This window comes from Magnolia sinica, chromosome 3, assembly GCF_029962835.1.
Source record: "Magnolia sinica isolate HGM2019 chromosome 3, MsV1, whole genome shotgun sequence".
NCBI classification, from domain to species: domain Eukaryota; kingdom Viridiplantae; phylum Streptophyta; class Magnoliopsida; order Magnoliales; family Magnoliaceae; genus Magnolia; species Magnolia sinica.
Window position 1 is genome coordinate 30,753,220 of NC_080575.1, and position 25,624 is coordinate 30,778,843.

A 25,624-nucleotide genomic window follows, 5' to 3' on the forward strand; every position below is an offset into this window, starting at 1 on the left:
TCAACGTATCGAACTTAGTCTTCAATTAGGACTTAAGTTCTTGGACATTTCCGGTTACAGAACTTGAACTGCAATATTGCGATTGGGTTGTTGAAAGTTGAGTCTTCAACCAACACTTGAAACTCATACACTTTCTTCAGCTTAAAGATCTTAGCAAGTTCGTTGTAGATATCAGCAAGATTGATTTAGCACGATCGTTGAAGATTCAAAGCAAATCAAGGCACAAGCTTGATACATAAAATACATAAGCATGAAACAAACTCGAATTGGTTTGGCACACAAAAATTTGACTAAACTTAGGTTTCAAACATATCAATTTCACATGGTGGACCCCACAGAGTTTACTCGGTAGGCTAATGTAGTGAGTTACTCACTACGCAATCTGCTTCCTTCCATTTGGGGATTCAGGGCACGGGTTGAGTAGCGAGACTCGCTACTAAAGTGACGTCACCTTTTTGGTGAAATGTTATGTGTTGTTGATATTTTACAATATTGATGGATATCTGGATGGAAGGTTTGATGGTTAAATAGGCCGGACAGGATGGTTGGACTGATTTCTTTTAACAACACATGCTTTTAAGGCCCCATCAAATGGAAACTTATTATGTATGTATTCTTTTTTCAATTTTTTAATTTCTAAATATGCAAATATATACATTTTAATATCTTCTTAAGTTTTGTTGAAAATTCTACTGTTTTTCTCATGTTTCCTCATATTTCCGGTTATCAGTGATATTATTGACGATATCAATATTGTTTCTGTATCCCTGGCCAGCAAAACTTATAGCGATACTGATACTTTGAACACTGCATATAATCAATATGGATTGTCCTTTTTTCTTACCATAGAGTAGATGGTTAATATCGTTGACAAAAGTGATTATTTAATGTTGATGGCCAAATAAGGGTAAGATCATATGATGGATGGTATAGATTAATCATTAAACAATTATGGTATGTTGAATATGGGTGTCCATTTCACTAACTATTGAATGGGTAGTTATAATCTTCAGGTCCCACCATGATGTATGTTTTGTATCCACACCGTCCATCCATTTGGAGAGATCATTTTAGGGCATGAGCCAAAGAATGAATCAGATCCAAACCTCGAGTGGACCCCATCACAGAAAACAGTGGAGAGAGTCACGCCCACCATTAAAAACTTCTAAGGGTCACAAAAGTTTTCAATCAAGCTAATATTTGTGTTTTCCCTTCTTTAATGTTTGTGTTAACTTATGAATAGGTTTGATCTCAAATAAAAATCACGATGGACCTTAGGAAGGCTTCAACTATGGACGTCACTCTCCTTACTGTTTTATATGGTGGGGTCCACTCTAGCTTTGGATCTGCCTCATTCTTTTGATCATGCCCTAAAATGATCTCTCCAAATGGATGAACAGTGTGGATACAACACATACATCATGGTGGGCCCCACATAATTTGGTGACGTCACTTGAGTCCAACTACTCAACCTCTTGTCGGTAGCTAATCTGCCTCCAATTTCTTCTTTTTTTTTAAATTTAATTAGGTCACGCCATCTCATGGCAATTTTATAAGATTAAAAAAAAAATTTACGAAATTTGCCTGATTAGCAAGGAATATTAATTGCGACCCAGGATGAGTGATGTCCATAGTATCCTCACCGTGAGTCCACCTTGATCTAGGTGTTGTATATCTACCCCATCCATTCGTTTTCTCATATTATTTTATAGAATTGTACAAAAAATGAAGTAGATGCAACTCTCATGTGGACCACACCACAAGAAACAATGGTCATTAAATGCTGACCATTGAAAACTTCATTGTCCATTGTAATGTTTATTTGCCATCCAATTTGTTGTTGATAAGGTCACACAGCCCGGACGAAGGAAAAATACAAATATCAACTTGATCCAAAACCATTTGTGGCCCACAAAAAAGGTTTTAATAATCAATGACTATGGTTTCTTGTAGAGTGGTCAACTTGAGATTTGGATAGGCTTCACTTTTTGGCCTACTCTGTAAAATGAGCTCACAAAATGGATAGATGGCATATATATTCAATATATACAATTAGATAAGTCTCACTCACATAGGGGATTTAGAGTTGTCGGGTTCTTTCTTTTACACTCGGATCACGTGGCATAGTACACAGCACCAATGTTGTTATTGTGTGCTACTAAAAATAAAAAACTTTTGTGGGCTTCAGCATGATTAGGGCTAGGCAAGCGATGACTCGGTAAATTTGACTCATCCAAGTTGATACGAATGGAGTGGGTGAGTCGATCCTAATGGAGCTAACTTCATCCAATCCAAACTCAAAACGAGTCAAGTTCGAGTCACCTAGTAACTCGACTTGACTCAACTCAAAATCCAATTTGGTACTCACTCGACTTGATTCGAAACTCGACTCATATATATATATATATATATTTATATATTTTAAAAAAATAAAAAACTTAGCTATGACGTTTCAGATATGAGATGTCCCATATCTATGGAGAGGCTGCAATTCTAGCAAGTGAATCTCGATTTTGAGTTGTGATTTTAGCTCGTGGATACCAACTGCACCCGACGCAACTCTGTCTGACTTGACCCGAATCGGTACTTGTGATGGGGTCATACTCATTCTGGATTAGTCTAGGCCAGACCCATACTCGGATCGGTTTAGGCATGCTGGACTTGGTACTGAGTCAGGTCGAGTTTGGGTCAGGCCTATTTCAAAACCGAATCGAGTCGGGTTAGCCCTAACTCGGTTTGAATCGACTCGATGCCCACCTCTAACCATAATGGTTGCTTTTTTATCCACACTGTTTATCCAATTTGCCCACTTACATCGGGGCATGAATCTAAAAATAGATAGATCGATATCTCAAGTGAACCACACCATAGGAAAAGTGGTTATTGAACACATACCATTATAAACTTCGTAGATACCAATGTAATGTTTTTTTTCCATCCAACCAACTGATAACGTCACAAAGACATGGATGAGGAGAAAATACAAATATCAACTTGATTCAAAAGTTTCGTAGCCCCCAATAAGTTTTTAATTTTCTAATCACCAATGTTTCATGTGGTGTGGTCCACCTAAGATTTGGATCTTCCTCAATTTTGTGCTCATGAACTATAATGATCTATAAAAATGGATGGACGGTGTGGATAAAATACATAAATCATGGTGGAGCCAATAGAGCTTTTCCAATAACACACAGTACTGCAGTTGATGGTATATACTATCAGTGTCCCCTTTGTCAAAGCCACTTGTATGAGCAAATAGTCAGTCGCTGGTGGGCCATACTATGATGTTTTCTGGATAATCAACCTAGACCACAAGGTGCGTCATCCCATTTTAGGCCATAGGCTGAAAAAATCAATTCTATCTATAATTTAGGTTGACCACATGATTGTAAATAGTGTATAGACAATCCTCGCCTTCCAAATTGTTTCCATTAGTCTATCCCAAGTGATTCATGTATCGATATGATTTTTGGTATTTTTTTTTTTGTTAATAATCTAGTTGTTGAAGTGGATTTTGATGTAAGTATAATGTTTGACCCTTTAAAATAAAGGGTGGACATATCTCTCCCAACTATTTCTTTTAGTGCATATTTCTAGGCTCAATATGGGACTTAATAGCCAATGTTTATAATGGATATTACATAAACATTGCAGTGGGCCCCAAAAAAAGTAAGAGTCACACCCCATATAAATACACACACACACACAAACACACACACACACACACAAACTCTCTTTACAATTGGAGAAGCATGGGGATTAAATTTTTGGCGGGGGCCCACCATGATGTCTATGCAAAATCCACTCTGATAATTAGATGTGTAATCATTTAGGCCCGACTCCAAAAAAATTATGTTAACACGAGATTCATGTGAGCTACACTAAAGAAAATATTTGGAAGAGAGGCATCCACCCTTGAAACTTATAGGAACCAAAATGATGATTATATAAAATGGACACATTAGTTTATCTAATGGAACCCCATTATTTTGTTTAATGGAACTTTATCACTTTGTTAAATGAACCCGTCACTTTGTCTATTGAAACCCCGTCATTTTATTTGACAAGCTGCCACTTTATCTAGTGAAATCCTGTCACTTTGCGGAATAACGTCGTTAGCTTGTCTAGTGGAACCAAGTCACTTTATTAGAAAACTCGTCATTTTATCAAGTGAAACCCTATTAATTTGTCTAGTAACCCCATCACTGTATCTAGTGGAACATTGTCACTTTGTCTAATGGAGCCCCATTACTTTGACTAACAATCACGTCTGTAACACCCCAGTTCTCGAAACCCAAGTACACTACTCGTTTTCCAAAAATTCAAGTGTTAACTTTTAAAGATAACCTAAAATTTACAGACTTTTTTTTTTCTTTATCAGAGTTAGTAATTTAGCGGAATAAAGACAAATTAAGTAAAGAGGGAGTTCAAGTATACATAACAAAATAATCGAGTGGCTACCCAAAGGCTTATACAAACCAATGACTTAAGTTTTTATAATACATGACAGTACAAATTAAATACGAATGAAATGGGGAATACAGAGTCGCAAGATCATCTAGCTCCTCTTATTCCATGTGAACACTAACATGCTCATCATCTATGTATCCTGCACACTAAATATGGTTTGATAACATCAATGGCTATCCCAGTAAGATACAACCCCCAAAATTCACTAAACATCAAGATAATTAAGCGTAGTTTTTAGAAACAATATATAATTAATAATTCTCATGGTAATAAGACAATTCAACGTGGGCCTTAAATCATGTGGGGCCACTAACAGTATAAACCATCCATTATCGATAATTTTTTCTTAGTTATTAGACAAAGCGATGGGGTTCATTGGATAAAGTGACGGGTTTATTAGACGAAGTGACAAAATTATACTAAACAAAGTGACGAGGTTGCTCAACAAAAAACAACATGATTCTAATAAATAAATTAATAAGGTTAAATGAGACAAAGCAAATAGGGTTCCATTAGACAAAGTTACAGATTACTGAAAAAAGTGATGGGTTGTAGGACAAAGTGACTGTAAGACCCGTACCCTAAACCGAACCATTTCATAGATTTTCCTGGTCCTCCCGATTAAATTTTGACGACCCCCGACGTGTAGATAGTGTTTGCGCGTGACCCTGAATCATACCCTGTCAACCTGAGTTGACTTGACCCGAGACTTGCATTCTAGTGTAACGCCCTGAAAATCGGGGGTCAAGTAGAAGTCCAACTTCCGAGTTATAACGCATCACTTATGCAACATATTTAATGATGATTAAATGTTGTCTGTATTAGTGCATAAAACATAAATAAGATTAAACCAAATCAGCAAAACATAATCCAGGGACAATTGAAATACGTAAGCGGAAGACTGATTCAAATATGTATAACTTTACAATTCAGTATAAGTTCTCAAAGTATGTATGCATTGGCAGGTCAATAATTACATGTATTGTTTTAAAATATAAAATGTCAAAAATGTAATAGTCCACTACAAGTATAACCCTGAAGCCCCACTGATCAAAATGGTCTAGATAAACCTGCTAGAATACTACATATATGATAAGGCATCCTCATCGTCTATGAAGTCCGCCTCTGCCTCATCAGTCGGGCCTCCATCTGCAACTAAGACAGAGTCTAGTTGGTGTGTACAACACCGTACCAAAACGTGGGAGTGAGTGATCAACTCACTGGAACAATAAAGCAAAGGTTAACATGTTCTCAACTCAGTCAAGCAGTAATGATAAAACAATACAATCAAACATCCCTAAGTACTCTGATTAATGCAATAATGGTATGAATAAATGATGCATGCCTTCGCCTGCACTCCTTCTGCGATTTTCATCTAACGGTCGCGCATGTCAGTCACTTCCTCAGTGCTCTGCCCAACGCCAAATGGCACAGCAGTGCGGTACATGAACGTGATTATCAAGTTCTTATTAGTCCTTTTCATACAGCAGGATTGGGAAGCTAAGGTACCTCCCTTATATCAATTCTCAAACGGTGATCCATTCTAGGGTCATCAATCCTAGTAAATCTCATACGATGTTACGGTTTTAGGTTACTATAAAGGGCTCGTCACCTTATCAGTGCAGGCCTAGTATGTACTCTTGTTGCTGCGTAAGGGCTCGTCGCCTCTACGCATTCTTAGCGTACGCTCGAGATCACTATAAAGGGCTCGTCACCTTATTAGTGTAGGCCGACAGCTCGAATACAGTGTCCCATACCACCGTATTCGGCTCATGAGGCTATGTCGCTCACTGGACACTACGGGGAGACCCGTCACCCCAGTGTAGGCCGACAGCTCGATCACGGTGTCCCATACCACCATGCCTGGCTCATGAGTCTTAGCGGATCGAGGTACCAAGGTTAAAGGAATTTTCACTGGTGAGTTTGGTACCTTAGATTCAAGCAGTAGCGTCCATACATGGTGAACATACTCGGGTCTATCAGGTTACTTGACGAGCTTGACTAGTACGAGCGCACGTTGAGTTGATCGACATGAAGTGCGTAAGCACTCCGTGTGGCCTAACCACTGCCAACATCCCAAGTACGGCTCGGATTCATCAATCATGTCTTATGTGGCGAAATCAACCTCAGTCACCTATTCAATGCCTGTTACCGATTGCTTGGACTATTCCGTAGTCCCAAACACATTCAATTATAACAGATAATCATACAAGCTAATCAGAACAGTAATAGATCAACAATTCTAATCATACAAGCATATGACCATTTGATAGATTTCAACTTAAACATGAATTCACACATATGCAGTCCCTAAGTAAAATAGACAAAGAATATAAGTTACATGGAGAAAATCATACATATCGTTAAGGTAGTTGAGACTCTCTTCTCAATGCCCATATAAAGTACAATTTATTACACACTTGTTCATTCAGACATTTCTACAAACACTTAGACTACATATTCCAACATACATGACGTATGTTGGTGATAGCACGTATTAGGGCAAATCCTTTCACTAAGGAATTGTCACGTATAACTCAACTATATGTCTACAATAGTTAATCATGGCAAATCCATATCCAGAATCCATACTCATATAAACATTTCAACAAACACAAGAATACACTATGTTCAACATAGTTCATATATATATGTGTAAAGTATAGGAACAACGTGTCTAAGCATGTGATAGCAATTCAAGTCAGTCATAAATCATTAACTAACATTGAAAGCCTTGAAAACCATAACCTAAACATTTATAATATGCACCTTTCGCCGGTAGACTCGTAGTGAACTCAGTTTTAAAAGCTAAGTCTTGTCTACAGCACCACAATAACCTATAACAGGGAATAGGTTAACTAAGTCATCTATTACGCTAGTCGGAAACCCTAAGACAAATTAGGGTTAGGTTTTCTTACCCAAGTACGGAGTCGAAATTGCCTGTGTAGCAATACAAGAATGGTGGTTGAGTACGTGGAATAGCGGGATCGAATCCCAGGAAGAATCTCCAACTCTCACTCTCACTTTCTCTCTTTTCCCTTCTCGTTTTTGTTCTCTCTCTCCTAGGGTTTCTCAAATTCGTATAAGGTGAGAGACAGGGGGTTTAAGGTCCTTATATAGGCCCAGGTTTGATGGGAATGGCCCCAAGGCCAAGGTATACTTAGGCTATATCCAAAGGGCGCCTGTTTTAGCCCAATAGAGCACTTCTGGTGGCCCCTTTTCTGTGTGCGGTCAGACTTAAGCTCCCTGACATTGGATCTAGGTCAGGCTGAGTTTTCGTTCCGATCGGGTTTGCAGATCAACCATAGCGGACCAGTTTCAGTTTAACGATCACGGTCACTCGATCAGGGTCACAAGTACACCGACATGTGTGAGACATTTCTCTTGATCCGAGGGTATATTTGGGTCAGATTCTGATGGTCTGAATCCTTATATTTAGCCCGCAAGCGACAAGAATCATATTACTTAAATTCAAATTTTATTTTTAAATATTTTCACATTTATCACACACTTTATTCCGGGCCCAAGTTGTGCATTTCTAGACACAATTAAGACTTGATTTCCGAGGGGGTTGTCAAGTCCAGTAATGCAGTCATAACTGTATAGTTTTGTGGTTATCGGACTTTCGACGTGCGATCTAGGTCCGATATGAAGTTTCAAGATGCTCCTGAGAGTAACTGGGTTTTGAAATAAATTCTAGATTTTAGGTTAATGTAGCGTCAAGGATACTGCATGGTTTGGGTCCTGCAGATCATATTTAAAGTGATTAGTGTTAATTTCACAAGTACACTAGTTTAGCACTTGCTAATACTAACCTTATTTCTAAAAGTTTTGATCCTGTGTGATTTCTGCCTGAGGTGGTACTCGGGTCCTTGTACGAATTTTTTCGAGACGTTACAATTTACCGCCCTTAAAGAAAAATTTCATCCTCAAAATTAGTACTTTTTCATACTCCTCGAGAATCTGAGGGTAGTTCTTTCGAACCTCGGCTTCTGTCTACCAAGTAGCCTCTTCTTCCGTGTGATGCGTCCACAATACTTTCACAAGTGGAATAACCTTGCTACGTAGCACCTGTTCCTTCCTGTCTAGGACACCCGTTGGTTGCAGTATATATGTAGTGTCTTCGCTCAACTGCACCTGCTCCCATTGGATAGTGTGGGAAGGATCGGGAATGTATTTCTTCAGCATATATACATGAAATACGTTATGCACGCCCATAAGTGGAGTGAGCAAAGCAAGGTGGTACGCCACCACCCCTACTCGTTCAAGTATCTGGAATGGGCCAATGAATCGAGGCGTAAGCTTCTTCTTCTTGCCAAACCGAAGGACTCCCTTTATAGGGGAAACTCTAAGGAACACATGGTCTCTGACCTCAAACTCTAGCGGTCGCCGCCTCGTATTGGTGTAGCTCTTCTGTCTGCTCTGCGCTGTCAGAAGTCGGCGCCTGATAATGTCGACTTTCTCTAAAGTCGCTTGAACTAACTCGGGGCCAATGAAGCTCTTCTTGCCAACCTCTGCCCAGCAATACAGTGCCCTACACGGATGCCCATAAAGTGCCTCGTAAGGAGTCATGTCAATACTCGCCTGGAAGCTGTTGTTATAGGCGAACTCTGCATAAAGAAGACAGTCATCCCAACTGTCCTTGAAATCCAGCACACAGGCTCTTAACATATCTTCCAAAATCTGATTCCCCCTTTTCATCTGCCTGTTAGTCTGTGGGTGGAACGGGGTACTGAACTTCAACTTTACACCCATCGCTTCCTTGATGCGAGTCCAGAAAATGGATGTAAATCACGTGTCTCAGTCCGACATGATCTCTAAAGGAACTCCATGCAGACGTACAATCTCCTTGATGTACAACCTGGCCAACTCGTCTGTAGAGTTCGAAACTCTGATAGGAAGGAAATAAGCCGATTTCGTCAACCAGTCCACGATCACCCAAATGGAATTATGCCCCTTCCTTATCTTCGGTAGCCCTGAGATGAAATCCATAGAGATGAAATCCCACTTCCATTCTGCTATGGGCATGGGCTGAAGTAGTTCAGGAGGTCGGCGATGCTCTGCCTTGACCTGCTGACACGTGAGACAACGAGACACGTAATCTGCTATGTTTTCCTTCATATTATCCCACCAGTACGACCTCTTCATGTCACGATACATCTTCGTACTGCCTAGATGTATAGCCATCCTTGAATCGTGAGCGGCCTTAAGAACTTCCTTCCTCAAGTCAAGGAGGTTCGGGACGCATAGGCGGCCACGGTAACGTAAGCCCCCATCCCTGCCAACTCTCCACTCTGAGGCCTCATCTGCACTAACCTGCTCTCTCATATTCGCCAATAGCTCATCATCTGCCTTAGCTGCAATAATCATGTCATCAATGAGGGGCTATACCAGAATATGTACGATGCCCTTATACGGCTCCTCCACCGTGAGTTTCTGCTCAAAGTCTCGCACGAAATCTACCATGTCCCACTCTGCTACCATTAACAGAGCCGCAAACGCCAATGCCTTCTTGCGGTTCAATGTGTCTGCCACAAGGTTGGCCTGACCCGGATGGTAAGAAACCTCGAACTTGAATTCCTTCAAGGTTTTCATCCATTGCTGCTGCCTCATATTCAGGTCCCATTGAGTGAATATGTATCTGAGGCTCTTGTAGTCGTAAAAGACCTCGAACTCCTCTCCGTAGAGGTAATGCCTCCAGATCTTCAAAGCAAAGATAACAGCAGCTAACTCCAGGTCGTGCGTAGGGCAGTTTTCCTCGTGTTTCCTCAATTGTTGCGACAAGTAGGCAATAACCCTGTTCTTTTGCATCAAAACACCACCCAAACTGACACGAGACGCGTCTGTGTATATCGTATACTTGACCCATTACTCTTGTAATACTAGCACAGGGGCGGACGTCAACTTGTCTTTCAACTCCTGGAAGGCTACTTCTGCCTTTTCATTCCAGGCGAACTTCAGATCCTTCCATGTCAACTGAGACAAAGTTTAGCTATCTTCGAGAAATTCCAAATGAATCGTCGATAGTAACCTACCAAACCAAGGAAAATCCTCACCTCAGTAACCGAACCAGGCTGCTTCTAGTCCTGAACTGCGGCTACCTTAGCAAGGTCCATAGCTATTCCTTCTCTGGACACCACGTGTCCTAGAAACTTGACTTCCTCTTTCCAAAAGTCGCACTTCTTGTACTAGGCGAACAACTGGTTCTTCCTCAGAGTATTCAAGACTGCTCGCAGGTGTTCCTCGTGCTCTTCCCGACACTTAGAGCATATCAGGATACCATCAATAAACACGATGATGACTCGGAATAGAAATGGCCGAAATACCCTGTTCATCAGGTCCATGAACACAGCTGGTGCGTTCGTAAGGCCGAACGACATTATGAGAAACTCATAGTGTCCAAAATTGGTCCTGAAGGCCGTCTTCTGCACGTCCTCATCCCTGACATGCAACTGGTGATACCCCGACTGCAAGTCAATCTTTGAGAAATACCTTGCTCCCTTCAACTGATCAAACAGGTCATCTATCCTGGGCAAAGGATACTTGTTTTTTACCGTCACTTGGTTCAATCTGCGATAATCAATACATAATCGCAGAGATCCATCCTTCTTCTTTACAAACAACACGGGCGCTCCCCATGGAGACACGCTAGATCGTATAAAGCCTGCATCCAACAGATCATCGATCTGTTTCCTCAGCTCCTCCATCTCACACAGAGCCATGCGATAGGTCAGAAGAGATACAGGTGTCGTACCAGGCACTAGGTCAATGGTAAAATCAATTTCGCGTTGAGGGGGTAGTCCAGGTATCTTCCTAAACACGTCTGAGAACTCTTGGACCACAGGAGTGTCCTCAAGCGTTGGATCATGATCATCCTCCAGCATGGAAGTATAACAATCAATGCGATAGGGCCAACTGACCTGCACCGGGAAAGTAAAGGTCGTGCCCTCTGGTCCATAGGCTGTCACCACTTTATAATCGCAGTCGATCTCTGCCTTCATCTTTGTGAGCCAATCTATACCGAGAATGACATCATAATGATGTAATGGGGTGATAATCAAGTCGAGGAGCACTGTCCCGCTCCCTACATCTATCGAACACCCCTTATAGATCTTGGTAACGTCTGAGAAAGTCCCTATGGCGATAAGGATTCTGACCCCAACTATAGGACTAGTTCCAACCCTAGCCGCTTGACTGTTGCGCATGATACGATAGAGACAGTGGACCCGGTGTCCACTAATAAAAAGACTAGAGTACCTTGGATATGTGCCTAACATCAAAAGCCATAGGTGGCGTAGGTGCTGCCTCTGATGCTTCAGCTGTAAGTGAGTGCACTCGAGCCTGCTGAAAATGGTTAAGCTGAGGTACCATAGGCCGTTGAGATGGCCTAGATCGAGGTACGGGTGGCCGGACTGATGGATGAGCTGGTGTCGAGCGTAGAGATGGTGCCGATATAACCTGGGGAAGCGGGCGGTTGACCCTCTGGGGGGGTGAGAAGCCGCTATCCCTCATCCTGGTGAAGCAGTTCACCTCTGTGTGGCCTGGCTTCCTGCAGTAGGCACAGCACATGTCAGGTCGCCTCACAGGGGCAGGTGAAGCCATCAGCCTCGGCGGTGAATCTGCCCGTGGCCTCTTCCCGAGGAATGGTCTGCTCGAAATCTCTAGTTGCGGCCTAGGAGCCATCGGTACTCGCATACGAGACTACCTATCCCCGTCCTGTTCAGCTCTCATAGACATGCTTACTAGCTCAGCATAGCTAGGTATGCTAGCACAACACATCTTCGAGCGAATATCTGGTCACAGGCCCTCAGAAAAACGTCGCATACGCATCGGCTCATCTACCAGAATCAACAGGGCGTACCTGCCCAACTCCGTAAACCTGTTCTCATACTCTGTCACTGACATCCCTCCCTATTGGAGGTGAAGGAACTCACTTTCCTTCTCGTGACGATAGGCGACGGGATAGTATTTCTCGTGTTAACGGATCTCGAAATTTGCCCACGTCCATATGTGTCCGACTGCAACAGAACGGAGGACACTATCCCACCATAAACTGGCTCCTTCTCGAACATGAAAGTGACCAACTCCACTTGCTCGGGCTCTGTGCAGTGCAGCGGCTTTAGCATCTTAAAGATGCGGTCAAGCCAATACTCGGCCTCCTCAGGTCTGTGAGTACCCACAAAGGTAGGGGGTCGTAAGCGCTAGAATCACTCAAAGTGGCTGTTGACACCTATATTCCCAGCATGAGGTGTAAATGGAGCAGGTGAAGCCACACCCATACTCTAGGCAAAAATCTCCGCCATGGTGGCAAAAAACTGCTGCTGCTGCTACTACATCAACAACATCATCTACTCCAACCTATCAGTAGGGGGAGCCGACTGAGGTACAGATGGCGTCGAGGAGGACGCGCGGTTCTGCTCTGGAATCAGTGGCACAACAGGTGTAAGCCCATTGGTGGGGCCAGTGGCCGACTGAGAGTCCAGCATGGTGTCAGAGGGAGACGGGCCTGAATTGGGGTCCGTATGGCTATCGCTTAGGGGAGGTGCCCGTCAAATGAATCGCCAAGAGTGAGCCGTGTGGCCTTAGGTGGCATTCCCTATATACAACATAGGGTGCAACCTAGGTCAGATTCAGCATGCCCACAACCTCAACCACACAGCATTTACACACAGTTTAAAGAAACTTCATGCATTTCATTTACCAAAATTGTCACAATACATGAAATACACATTACATGAATCATGACAGGAAACGCATATAAGTTATTACAAACAAGACTACAAATGTAGAGCAACTACCAAACACAAACACACTTCTTACCTACTATACTACTAGGTTCATCAACATTAAAATGCAAACATTCTAAACCAGCAATAAAATAAACTACTGGGCAACGGCATGTATGACTAGACATCCGAGTCTGGCGACGGAGAAGGGGCGCCCTACAGGCAGCACAGGATAACTTTCAAGGTGTGAGTCACCTTCTTAAACTTGTGCTTCACGAGGGCCCGGGTATCAATGATCTCCTCTCGCAGGGCTGCCTGGCCCTCCTCAAGTCGAACTAAACGGGCTTCCTTAGCAGCCCGATCAGGGTCATGCTCCATTACCATAGGAGGGGAGCTCTCATCCGTGTCCTGAGCCTCCACTTCTTCTTCCTATTCTTCCTCTATCTCTTCTCTGCTTTCCTCCTCGCTCTCATATTCCTCACTGGCCATCTCATCCTCACTTTCATCAAGTCAGGCTTACCGCTGTCGTGGCCCAATTTCCATCTGGTTGAGAGTAGTTTCATTGATTAATGGGTCGGCACCGGCACTTCCGCCCCAAGTCTATAGCCAAACTCACGTGCAATCTTGCATATGAGTCGGCCAAATGGAAGCGAATCAAACACTTTAGTGGAGTGTGTGGTAAGAACTATCTACCGCAGAACATGCGTAGGCACACACAACTTCTCTCCCTGCCCCACTTGGTACAGGAAATCCACCATCAGACGGGTGCACTCACTGCGGTTGCTCCACCTAGGGTACATGTTGTATGTGAAAATGTGGTAGAGCAAGCGGAAGTCGTCAGTCATATTGGCTGCTAGGAGGTTGTTGTTTGGATTCCAGTGGGCCAGTTGTCCGTAAAGGAATCACGTGCGGCGATCCCTTTCACGTGCACTCTTTAAATTCTTCTCGCTTGCATGCACTTCGCTAAGCGGCATCTTCATAAGTCGAGCTATCAATCGAGCATCAATTGTGGCCTCCCGATCTCTACCAATGGGGATCTTAAACTGCAAGAGCTCCAACATAGGCTCTCGAATGTGGGCGTAGAAGGCTCAGACTGTGCCCACATGTACACGATACTCACCCTCGAACACAGGACCCCACCCAGCTTCGACCAGGCGGTCCATCACCAGATATTGTCCGAAGAGCCTCTCATCTACATGAGCTTTAAAGAGGACTCTATGACCCTGAAATCTCCCATGAGACATATCCATCAAGAGGATCCTTTCGAGGGGAGCCTGGGGATCAAGCTCCCGCTTGGTCCTTATCTCCCGATCGACATTTGCACTAGTGGCGACGCCTCTACGCCTCCTTGAATGAGTAGGACGACTAGGCCCGGCTTCATCTATAGGAGTCCTCTTCTTCTCCATGAGAGAAAGAAGTGTAGAAATCGAGAAAATGGCTGTCACAAGCTCGAATAGAGCCATTGGAGTGGAAAGATAGGTGGAAAAAGGAGGGGTTGTTGAACTTGAAGGTATGTGGGACACAAAAGAGGGATTTGTGCACTCAAATTAAAGAAAAAGAGAGAGATAGGAGAGGGTTTTGATGGGAAACGGTGGAGGGGTGAGGGCGTTGAAGGAAAATGATGAAATGGTGGAATGGAGGGGAGATTTGAGAGAGAAACAAAGGTTTTTGAAGAAAAGGGAAAGCTTTGAGGAGTAGGTTATGAAGGGGAGGTGTGTTTGGAGGGTTTAAATTCATCCCAACACACATCAGTGGGCCATATAATGCCCTAGGAGTGTCGGCCCGCCCGGCCAGGCCCACCAGCTGGCGAGGCCTCGCAGAACCAGCGAGGTCCTCGCCGGTCTCTGGACATTGCGATGCCTCGCCGGTCGGGCGAGGTCTTCTTGCCCCCTGGACTCTAAAAACATGTGGGACCCACCCTGGGTCCCCCTATAAATGTTCCGTTTGGCCCCCGACTCGGTTTTGAGTTGTTTCGGGTCATTTCAAGTAATTTCTAATGTAACCTCGTATTTTCTTGATTGTTGAAGGATGGGATTGGGTAAATCATGGTCTAAACCCATCGATTGATGGTCTAGGGATGATTCGGGGTCGTCTCAAGCGATCGCGGATGTGTATGGACCCGGATCTCAGCGATCGTTTTCGGTAACTTTCACCAATCGATGAAACTGGAAATCCTAAGCTTGTCTCTACATTTTTCTTGTACCCACCTAGGTCTAAATGCATCAGCGTATGTCATGTGACCATAACCCAGGTCTGGTTTAATCCAAATCATGCTCTGATACCAACTTATAACGTCCTGAAAATCGGGGGTCGAGTAGAAGTCCAACTCCCGAGTTCTAACGCATCACTTATGCTACATATTTAATGATGATTAAATGTTATCTATATTAGTATATAAAACATCAATAAGATTAAGCCAAATCAGCAAAACATAATCTAGGGATAGTTGAAATACATAAGCGGAAGACTGACCAAATATGTATAACTTTACAATTCAGTATAAGTCCCCAAAGTATGTATGTATTGCAGGGTCAATAATTACATGTATTGTTTTACAATACAAAATGTCAAAAATGTAATAGTCCACTACAAGGATAACCCTGAAGCCCCGCCGATCAGAATGGTCTAAGTAAACCCGCCAGAATACTGCATATATGAGAAGGTATCCTCATCATCTACGAAGTTCGCCTCTGCCTCATTAGTCGGGTCTCCATCTGTAACTAAGGCAGAGTCAGGTTGGTGTGTACAACACCGTCTTAAAACGTGGGAGTGAGTGATCAACTCAGTAGAACAATAAAGCAAAAGTTAACATGTTCTCAATTCAGTTAAGCAGTAATGATAAAATAATACAATCAAACATCCCTAAGTACTCTGATTAATGCAAGAATAGTATAAATAAATGATGCATGCCCTCGCCCGCACTCCCTCTGTGATCTTCATCAAATGGTCGCACATGTCAGTCACTTCCTCAGTACTCTGCCCAACACCAAACGGCACATGCAGTGCGGTGCATGAACGTGATTACTAAGTTCTTATTAGTCCCTTTCATACAACAGGATTAGGAAGCTAAGGTATCTCCCCTATATCAATTCTCAAACGGTGATCCATTTTAGGGTCGTCAATCCTAGTAAATCTCATACGATGTTACGGTTCTAGGTCACTACAAAGGGCTCGTCACCTTATCAGTAATACCTAGTATGTACTCTTGTTGTTGCGTAAGGGTTCGTCGTCTCTACGCAGTCTTAGCGTACGGTCGAGGTCACTACAAAGGGCTCGTCACCTTATCAGTGTAGGCCAACAGCTCGAATACAGTATCTCATACCACCGTATTCGGCTCATGAGGCTATGTCGCTCACTGGACACTACGGGGAGGCTCGTCACCCCAGCGTAGGCTGACAGCTCGACCACGATGTCCCATACCACCATGCCCGGCTTATGAGTCTTAGCAGATCAAGGTACCAAGGTTAAAGGGATTTTCACTGGTGAGTTTGGTACCTTAAATTCAAGCAGTAGCGTCTATATATGGTGAACATACATCGGGTCAATCAGGTTACTTGACGAGCTCGACTAGTACGAGCACACGTTGAGTTGATCGACATGAAGTGCGTAAGCACTCCGTGTGGCCTAACCACTGCCAACATCCTAAGTACGGCTCGGATTCATCGATCATGTCCTATGTGGCGAAATCAACCTCAGCCACCTATTCAATGCCTGTTACCAATTGCCTGGACTATTCCGTAGTCCCAAACACATTCAATTATAACAGATAATCATACAAGCTAATCAAAACAGTAATGGATCAACAATTCCAATCATACAAGCATGTGACCATTTGATGGATTTCAACTTAAACATGAATTCACACATATACAGTCCCTGAGTAAAACAGACAGAATATAAGTTACATGGAGGAAATCATACACATCGTTAAGATAGTTGAGAATCTCTTCTCAACGCCTATACAAAGTACAATTTATTACACACTTGTTCATTCAGACATTTCTACAAACACTTAGATTACATATTCCAACATACATGACGTATGTTGGTGATAGCACGTATTAGGGTAAATCCTTTCACTAAGGAATTGTCACGTATACCTCAACCATATGTCTATAACAATTAATCATGGCAAATCCATATCCAGAATCCATACTCATACAAACATTTCAACAAATACAAGAATGCACTATATTCAACATAGTTCATATATATGTGTAAAGTGAGGGAACAACGTGTCTAAGCATGTGATAGCAATTCAAGTCAGTCATAAATCATTAACTGACATTAAAAGCCTTGAAAACCATAACCTAAATATTTATAGTCCGCACCTTTCGCTGGTAGACTCGTAGCGAACTCAGTTTTAAAAGTTAAGTCTTGTCTACGGCACCACAATAACCTATAATAGGGAATAGGTTAGTTAATTCATCTATTACGCTAGTCAGAAACCCTAAGACAAGTTAGGGTTAGGTTTTCTTACCCAAGTAAGGAGTCGGAATCGCCTGTGTAGCGATACAGGAATGGTGGTTGAGTGCGTGGAATAGCGGGATCGAATCCCAGGAAGAATCTCCAACTCTCACTCTCACTTTCTCTCTTTTCCCTTCTCTTTTCTCTTCTCTCTCTCCTAGGGTTTCTCAAATTCATATGAGGTGAGAGAGAGAGGGTTTAAGGTCCTTATATAGGCCTATGTTTGATGGGAATGGCCCCAGGGCCAAGGTATACTTAGGCTATATCCAAAGGGTGTCTGCTTTAGCCCAATGGAGCACTTCTGGTGGCCCCTTTTTTGCGTACGGTCGGACTTAAGCTCCCTGACATTGGATCTAAGTTAGGCTGAGTTTTCATTCCAATCAGGTTTGTAGATCAACCGTGGCGGACTAGTTTCAATTTAAAGGTCATGGTCACTCGATCAGGGTCTTAAGTACACCGACATGTGTGGGACATTTCTCCTGATCCGAGGGTGTATTTGGGTCAGCTTCTGACAGTCTGAATCCTTATATTTGGCCCGCAAGTGAATGAGTTTTGAGATAGATTCTAGATTTCAGGGTATTTGGGTCAGATTCTGACACTCAGATTACTTAAATTCAGATTTTATTTCTAAATATTTTCACGTTTCTCACACACTTTGTTCCGGGCTCAAGTTATGCATTTCTAGACACAATTAAGACTTGATTTCCGAGGGGGTTGTCAAGTCCAGTAATGCGGTCATAACTGTATAGTTTTGCAGTTATCAAACTTTCGACGTGCGGTCTAGGTCTGATATGAAGTTTCAAGATGCTCCCGAGAGCGAATGAGTTTTGAGATAGATTCTAGATTTCAGGGTAATGTAGCGTCAAGGTTACTACACGGTTTGGTTCCTATAGATCATATTTAAAGTGATTAGTGTTAATTTCACAAGTACACTAGTTTAGCACTTGCTAATATTAGCCTTATTTCTAAAGGTTTTGGTCCTGGGTAATTTCTGCCTGAGGTGGTACTCGGGTCCTTGTACGGATTTTTTCGAGATGTTACATCTAGTGACTGCACCAACGCCGCGGTTCCAATGCCGCATCTCATGCGCCGATGCGATACCTTGTGGGCCCGCGTTCATTTCAAAGAAACGCCATACGTTGCGAATTCTGAGAGAATCTTTACAACCCATCACATCAATCAATCACTTCAAGTCAAGTATATATCCCATCACTCCCCTTACAACACCCATACCCTACCTATTTCTCTCCCATTCCCAAAGTTAACTCTCTCTCTCTTCACCCATCTCTTTCTTACAATACCATCCCTCTCTCCCATACATCACTCCATCCCATCCCATTCTCCACCAAATCCTAAGCTTCCATGAGAGAAAATTCTAAGGAGAGAAAGCCTAGTGTGTGGCCCACTCCCTACCCCTAAATCCTCATCTCCACCCTTCAATCTTCATCATCCACCATTAAAGTTTGAGCATAGGAGCTAAGGAAGTCAGGGGACCAAGAAGAAGGCCAATCGGTGGGTGATCATAGTGTAGGACCTTGATTTATATGTAGGGCCCACTTGTAGTGGGACCCATCTTGAGTTTGTGTTGTAACAAAGAGAGGCCCATAGTGGTAGGGTCCCTCTAATGTGCCAATCTCTCTCTATCTCTCCTTCTCTCTCTCTTTTGTGATGAAATGTGGCCCACTTGATCTAGATCATCCGTGTGTTGGGCCCCATCCTGATGCCATGGGTGAAGTAAGAACACAAATATTAGTTAATCAAAAGCTTGGGTGGGCCACACTCTCATGGACCACATCTCCCTACCACGTGTGTGGGTCCCACGCGACAGCAGCTACTGCCCCATAGATGTCAACAAGTTTTGTGGGACCCAACATGATGTATATCTTATATCTGCACTGTCCATCTGGATGGTGCTATGCGCACACTTTAATGTATGTATTTAATCCAAACTGTCCATTCATCTGGACGTGGCCCCATACCAGCTATGTAGTTGATGTATTGGCGTCAGCAAAGTGGTTTCATCACAGGCGTGATCTAGACCGTCCATCCATTTTTCTCTTTGGTAGGCCATGCGTGTGGACCCCACCATGAGATATGCGTTATATCCTCACCGTCCAGTCCATCTCCCTCTGGATGGTGGGGCCTAATTCAATGCATGTGCCTTGCATCCAGATCGTCCGTCTAAGACGCTGGATGCTAGGCTAGCTGTTTTTAAAATAATAATAATAATAATAATAATAATAATAAGAATAATAATAATAAATATATATATATATAATGATATTATATTGTATTATGCACCCACACACATATACGCATGTATATGGTGGGCCCCATGTGGGACCCACCTTGCTATATATATTTTGCACCATCCATCTGGACAGTGCTGTGTGACACCCACCTTGGTGTATGTGTTGTATATCCACACCATCCATTTGGACAGGTGGTGTGAGGCCACCTTGATGTATATGTTTCATCCAAACCGTCCATTGAAACGGCGAGCTCGTCTTAAGGCCTAAGACCAAAAATAAAAAATAAAATAAAAATGAGGCAGATCTATCAGGTGGACCACACTGCAGAAAACAGTGGAGAATTGAACGCCTACCATTGAAATCTTTAGGGATCATGGAAGTTCTGGATCAATATGATATTTGTTTTTTTCCTCTTAATTCAGGTCCTTGTGACCATATGAACAGATTGGATGGAAAATAAACGTTATGGTGGGCCTTGGAAATTTTAAGGGTGGAAATCATTATTTCCACTGTTATTTATGGTATGGTCCAGATGATCCTCCGATATGATTCATTTTTTTAGGGTAACGCTCTAAATAACCTCTTAAATAGATGCATGGTGTAGTTGATACGGCCCACCTTGATGTATTTGTGGCCCATCTGTGAGGCCCACCTTGATGTATTTGTGGCCCATCCGTAAGGCCCACCTTGATGTATTTGTGGCCCATCCATGAGGCCCACCTTGATGTATTTGTGGCCCATTCATGAGGCCCACTTTGATATATTTTGTGGCCCATCTGTGAGGCCCACCTTGATGTATTTGTGGCCCATCCGTGAGGCCCACTCTGATGTACTTATGGGCCATCCGTGAGGCCCACTTTGATGTATTTGTGGCCCATCTGTGAGGCCCACCTTAACATATTTGTGGCCCATTCGAGAGGTCCAATATGATGAATGTGTGGCCCATTCGTTGAGGCCAATGTGACGTATTTATGGCCCATCCGTTAAGGCCCACCTTGATGCAATTGTGGCCCATTCGATGAGGCCCAATGTGATGCATATTGGCCCATATGATGAAGCCCAATATGATGTATATGATACCCATAAGAGAGGCTCAATATGATATATATGTGGCCCTTGAGTAAGGCCCATGTAATATGGCCCATGATGATATATATTAGGCCCTTGTGTGAGGCCATGGGCCCACTATTCGTTTGTCTCTATATGGGCCACTCCTTAGGAGCAATGTTGGTTAAATGTCCACATTGATGGGCGATGATGGTTAAATATCCACATTATGACCTTTCCTTAGGCCTTTGTTAGGCCCATTCTCATTATTCTGGGTCAACCCAAATCATTGGGCCCCTTTGATGTTGCATGGTTCATCATCACCCTAGACGGATGTCTTTATACTACCGGATTAGGCATATATATGGCCGAGGGCTGATCTTTATGTTTTGGTTTAGATTGGCTGCTCATCTATGGACCCCGCCTTGCTTATAGGCCGATTGTCGAGGCCGATTATCTAGGCTGATTGTCGAGGCTGATTATGCTGATTATAGAGGCCGATTATCGAGGCTGATTGTTGAGGCCGATTGTCGAGGTTGATTGTCAAGGCCGATTATCAAGACCGATTGTTAAGGATAATTATCGAGACCGATTATCGAGGCCGATTGTGGAGGCCATTTATCGAGGTCAATTATTTAGGCCGATTGTCGAAGCTGATTATGCCGATTGTTGAGGTCGATTATCGACGCCTGTTATCAAGGTCGATTATCGAGGCTGATTGTTGAGACCGATTATCGATGCTAATTATCGGTGTCGGTTATCGATACTAATTATGAGTATGTGACAGCATAGCATCATGATACATACCCATATGCATCATTTGCATGTTTGTTATGAGATGTGATTGACCCTCACATATGTCATAGGGCAAGTTGTTTATGGGACTCTTTGATAGGCAGAGTCATCTCACATGAGCGCATGGTACGCACAGGATTGATGCATGATTGGACTGTATGACTCATGTATCTTACATTTGTGTAACGGGATTACTTGGCACCCTATCTATATCAAGGCTGTGGCCTCCATAGGATCATTGTGGATGGCTGGATGGGATACCAAAAATATTTAGTTCTAACATATGGGCACTTTGGATGTCCGTGGGTAAAAGTCCCTAAACCCCATGGCTAGGGGATGCTCCAACGTCTAGACCGAGTGGAAGACATGAGCACTGAGTGTCGAATACCAGGAGGTCGCGCTTCTCACTATGTCGTGGTCGGTTGGGAGGGGGTGTGGCCTTATCTACCCGAGTGAGAGGGCTATAAGCTACGTTTAGTTTGACCAACTCACAAATGAGTCCGCTATCGACGAGTCGGGTGGATATTGGCAGGCGAGTAGTGAGGTCTTTTCCACTTGCTGGGCTGTAGCCAGCTTGGAGTATACTAGACCCCGGTGTTGATCCCAGAGATGTACGATACTAATATGTGGACTTACTGAGCAATAGTTGCGTACGCAGCATTTGATTCATTCATTCATACACTATCCACTCGGGCTGGTGGTGCGCAACTATTTGTTGTGTACCTTTGCAATGGCCAGGATTTCGGTTGGGGCGCGCGACTAACCTGAGATCAGGAGTTTACCATAGGGAGTCTGGATATCTAAATTTAGGTATGAGACTGGTTTGGATAGAAGTCCCTTGTGATGAACCCTATAACCTGCGATACTACGTACTATCATCCCGAATTCACACTCCAGCTTGGTCATTTTATTCGCACCGCATATTGCATTATATTCGCGGCATATGAGATTTTGGGTTGCTATATATTTGCATTTATATGGCCTAGATGAGGTTGACGGTATTCGTGGACCCGTCAGGATTTACATATTGTGTTGCATCCTTAATATATAATATTTGGCTTACTATGACTCTGTATTGCATAGATGATCTACATTATTTCCTCAGTATATGATATTTGGATTACTATGACTCCACATTGCATAGCTGATCTACATTGTTTCCTCAGTATATGATATTGGCTTATTATGTTTTGCATCCATAACCTGGATAAGGTTGATGGTAATTATGGACTTACTGGCATGTTTCTGCATTGCTCTGATATTGCAAACTTAACACTTACCTTGCGCACACACTTACACCACCCTCTAAGCTTTTTATAAGCTTTTGCATGATAGATGAGTGCAGGTGGTGCCAGGACGCAGCCTTAGCTTAGTAGGAGTAGGAGCGTATAGTCGAGCTTCAGGAGTTTCTATTATTATTATCATTGTATTTCCCTTTTTACGCATTGTGCCTTAAAGTTTTTTATCATAGTAGATTTTGTGATGGTGTTCTTGTGATTATTATATGTGGGTTATGCTTATAGTTATGCTTATTACAAATCAAATTGATATTGAAAATCCTCATTGTAGGATCCCAGGATCGGAACCTACTATATGGATGCTGGGAGCCGAGAATGGGGTACTAAGGAGGCTATCGGCGCAGGATTCGGCGATCAGAAACTTTGTGAGCCCAGTTTCTCAGTTTGGGGCGTGATAGAAGTTGGTATCAGAACATAACTTAGGAAAAACTGAGAACAACATCACATGTTTGCTATGAGTTCAGGACAATTAGGTCCCAAGTGCGTAACCTTCCGATTTAATTCCTCAACGTGCGTGCATTCGAGAGTTCTTAAGGTTGATAGGCATCCCTGTTCTTTCCTATAGGACATGCTGCCCAGGAGAGCGACTGTCCCCCCCCAAACTTAGAAAACAGGCTCACAAAATTTTTGATTGCTGAATCCGGTGCCGACAGCCTCCGTAGTACCCCATTTTCGGCTCCCAGTGCCCATATACCAGATTCCGATCATAGGATTCTACAACGAGGATTTTCTAAAATACATTTAACTTGTAATAAGCATTACCACAAGTTTACCCAAATCACAAAGGCAACATCATCATCACATATCTACTAATATAAATAGTTGATTACAGTACTGAAATGGAAATACATATATCAATAATCAAAGCTCCAGAAGATAGCTGCACGCTCCAAGCTCAACAATAATGTGACCTAACGCTACCTGCATGCATCTATCATGGATAAGCTTATAGGAAGCTTAGAGGGTGGTGTAAGTGTGTGCGCAAAGTAAGTGCCAAGTATACAATATTAGAGCAATGCGGAAACATGCTGGTAAGTTCATAAATACCATTATCCTTATCCAGGCTATGTGATGCAAAAAGATAATAAGCTAATATCATATACTGAGGAAGCAATGCAGATCAGCTATGCAATGCAAAGACGTAGTAAACCAAATATCATATATTAAGGATACAATGCAATATGCAAATCCTAACAAGTCCACGAATGCCATCAACCTCATCTAGGCCATATAAATGCAGAAACGTAGCAACCCAGAATACCATATGACGTGGATGTAATGCAATATGCGGTGCAAATGAAATGACCAAGCTAAAGTGTGAAGTTGGGATGATAGTACATAGTATCGCAAGCTACGGGGTCCATCATAAGGGACTTTTATCCAAACCAGCCTCATTCTAGATAGACTCAATGTGGTAAACTCCTAACCTCAGGTTGGTCATGTGCCCCAACCGAAATCCTAACCATTGCGAAGGTACACATATCAACTAGTTGCGAACCAACAGCTCGAGTGGATAGTGAATGAATAAATGAATGAGAAAAATGTTGAATATGCAAATCCTACTAAATTAGTCCACATATCAGTACTGTACATCTCTGGGATCATCACCAGAGTCTAGTACACTCTACACATGATCGCCGCTCACTGAACGCGCAACCATACAAGTGGAAGAGACCTCACTATCCACTTAGCCAGTAATCAGCCAATATTTACCCGGCACGTCGATAGACCCATTTACAAGGTGGTCAAACTCAGCCTAGATATGCCCCCTACCCTCGCACGGGTAAGGCCATACCCCCTTCCAACCGACCATGACATAGTGGGAGATGTGGCCTATTGGTATTTGGCACTCGGATGCTTATATATCCATTCGGTCTAGACGTTGGAGTGTCTCCTGGCCACGAAAGTTTAGGGACTTTCACCCAGGGACATATATGACACCCCATATAGAAAAAAATTTCTAGTATCCCATCTGGCTATCCATGATATTCCTGTGGAGGGCACGACCCTGATGTCACTAGGGCATACAGTAGTCATATCCCAAAATAGGAGATGCATGAGTTATACAGTCCAATCATGCATCAATCCTACGCAAACCGTGCGCTCATGTGGGACAACTCCACTTATTAGGGAGTCCCATAAACAACCTACCTTGTGGCATATGCAATAGTCATCCACATCTCATAACAATCATGTTGATGATGTATATGGGCATGTATCATGATGCTATATTGTGACATACTCATAATAGGTATCGATAACTGGCATCGATAATCGGCATCAACAATCGGCCTTAATAATCAGCCTAACAAAGGGCCTAAGGGAAGGTCACAATATGAACATTTAACCATTATTGCCCATTAATGTGGACATTTAACCAACATTGCTCCCAAGGAGTGACCTTCATAGGGCCAAATATATAGTGGGCCCATGGCTTCACACAAGGGCCTTATACATAACATAATGGGCCATATATAATCTCAACGAACCTCATACAATCATAATGGGTCACATCACATGGGCTTCATATACAGCACATCGGGCCTCATCATATGGGCCTCATATACAT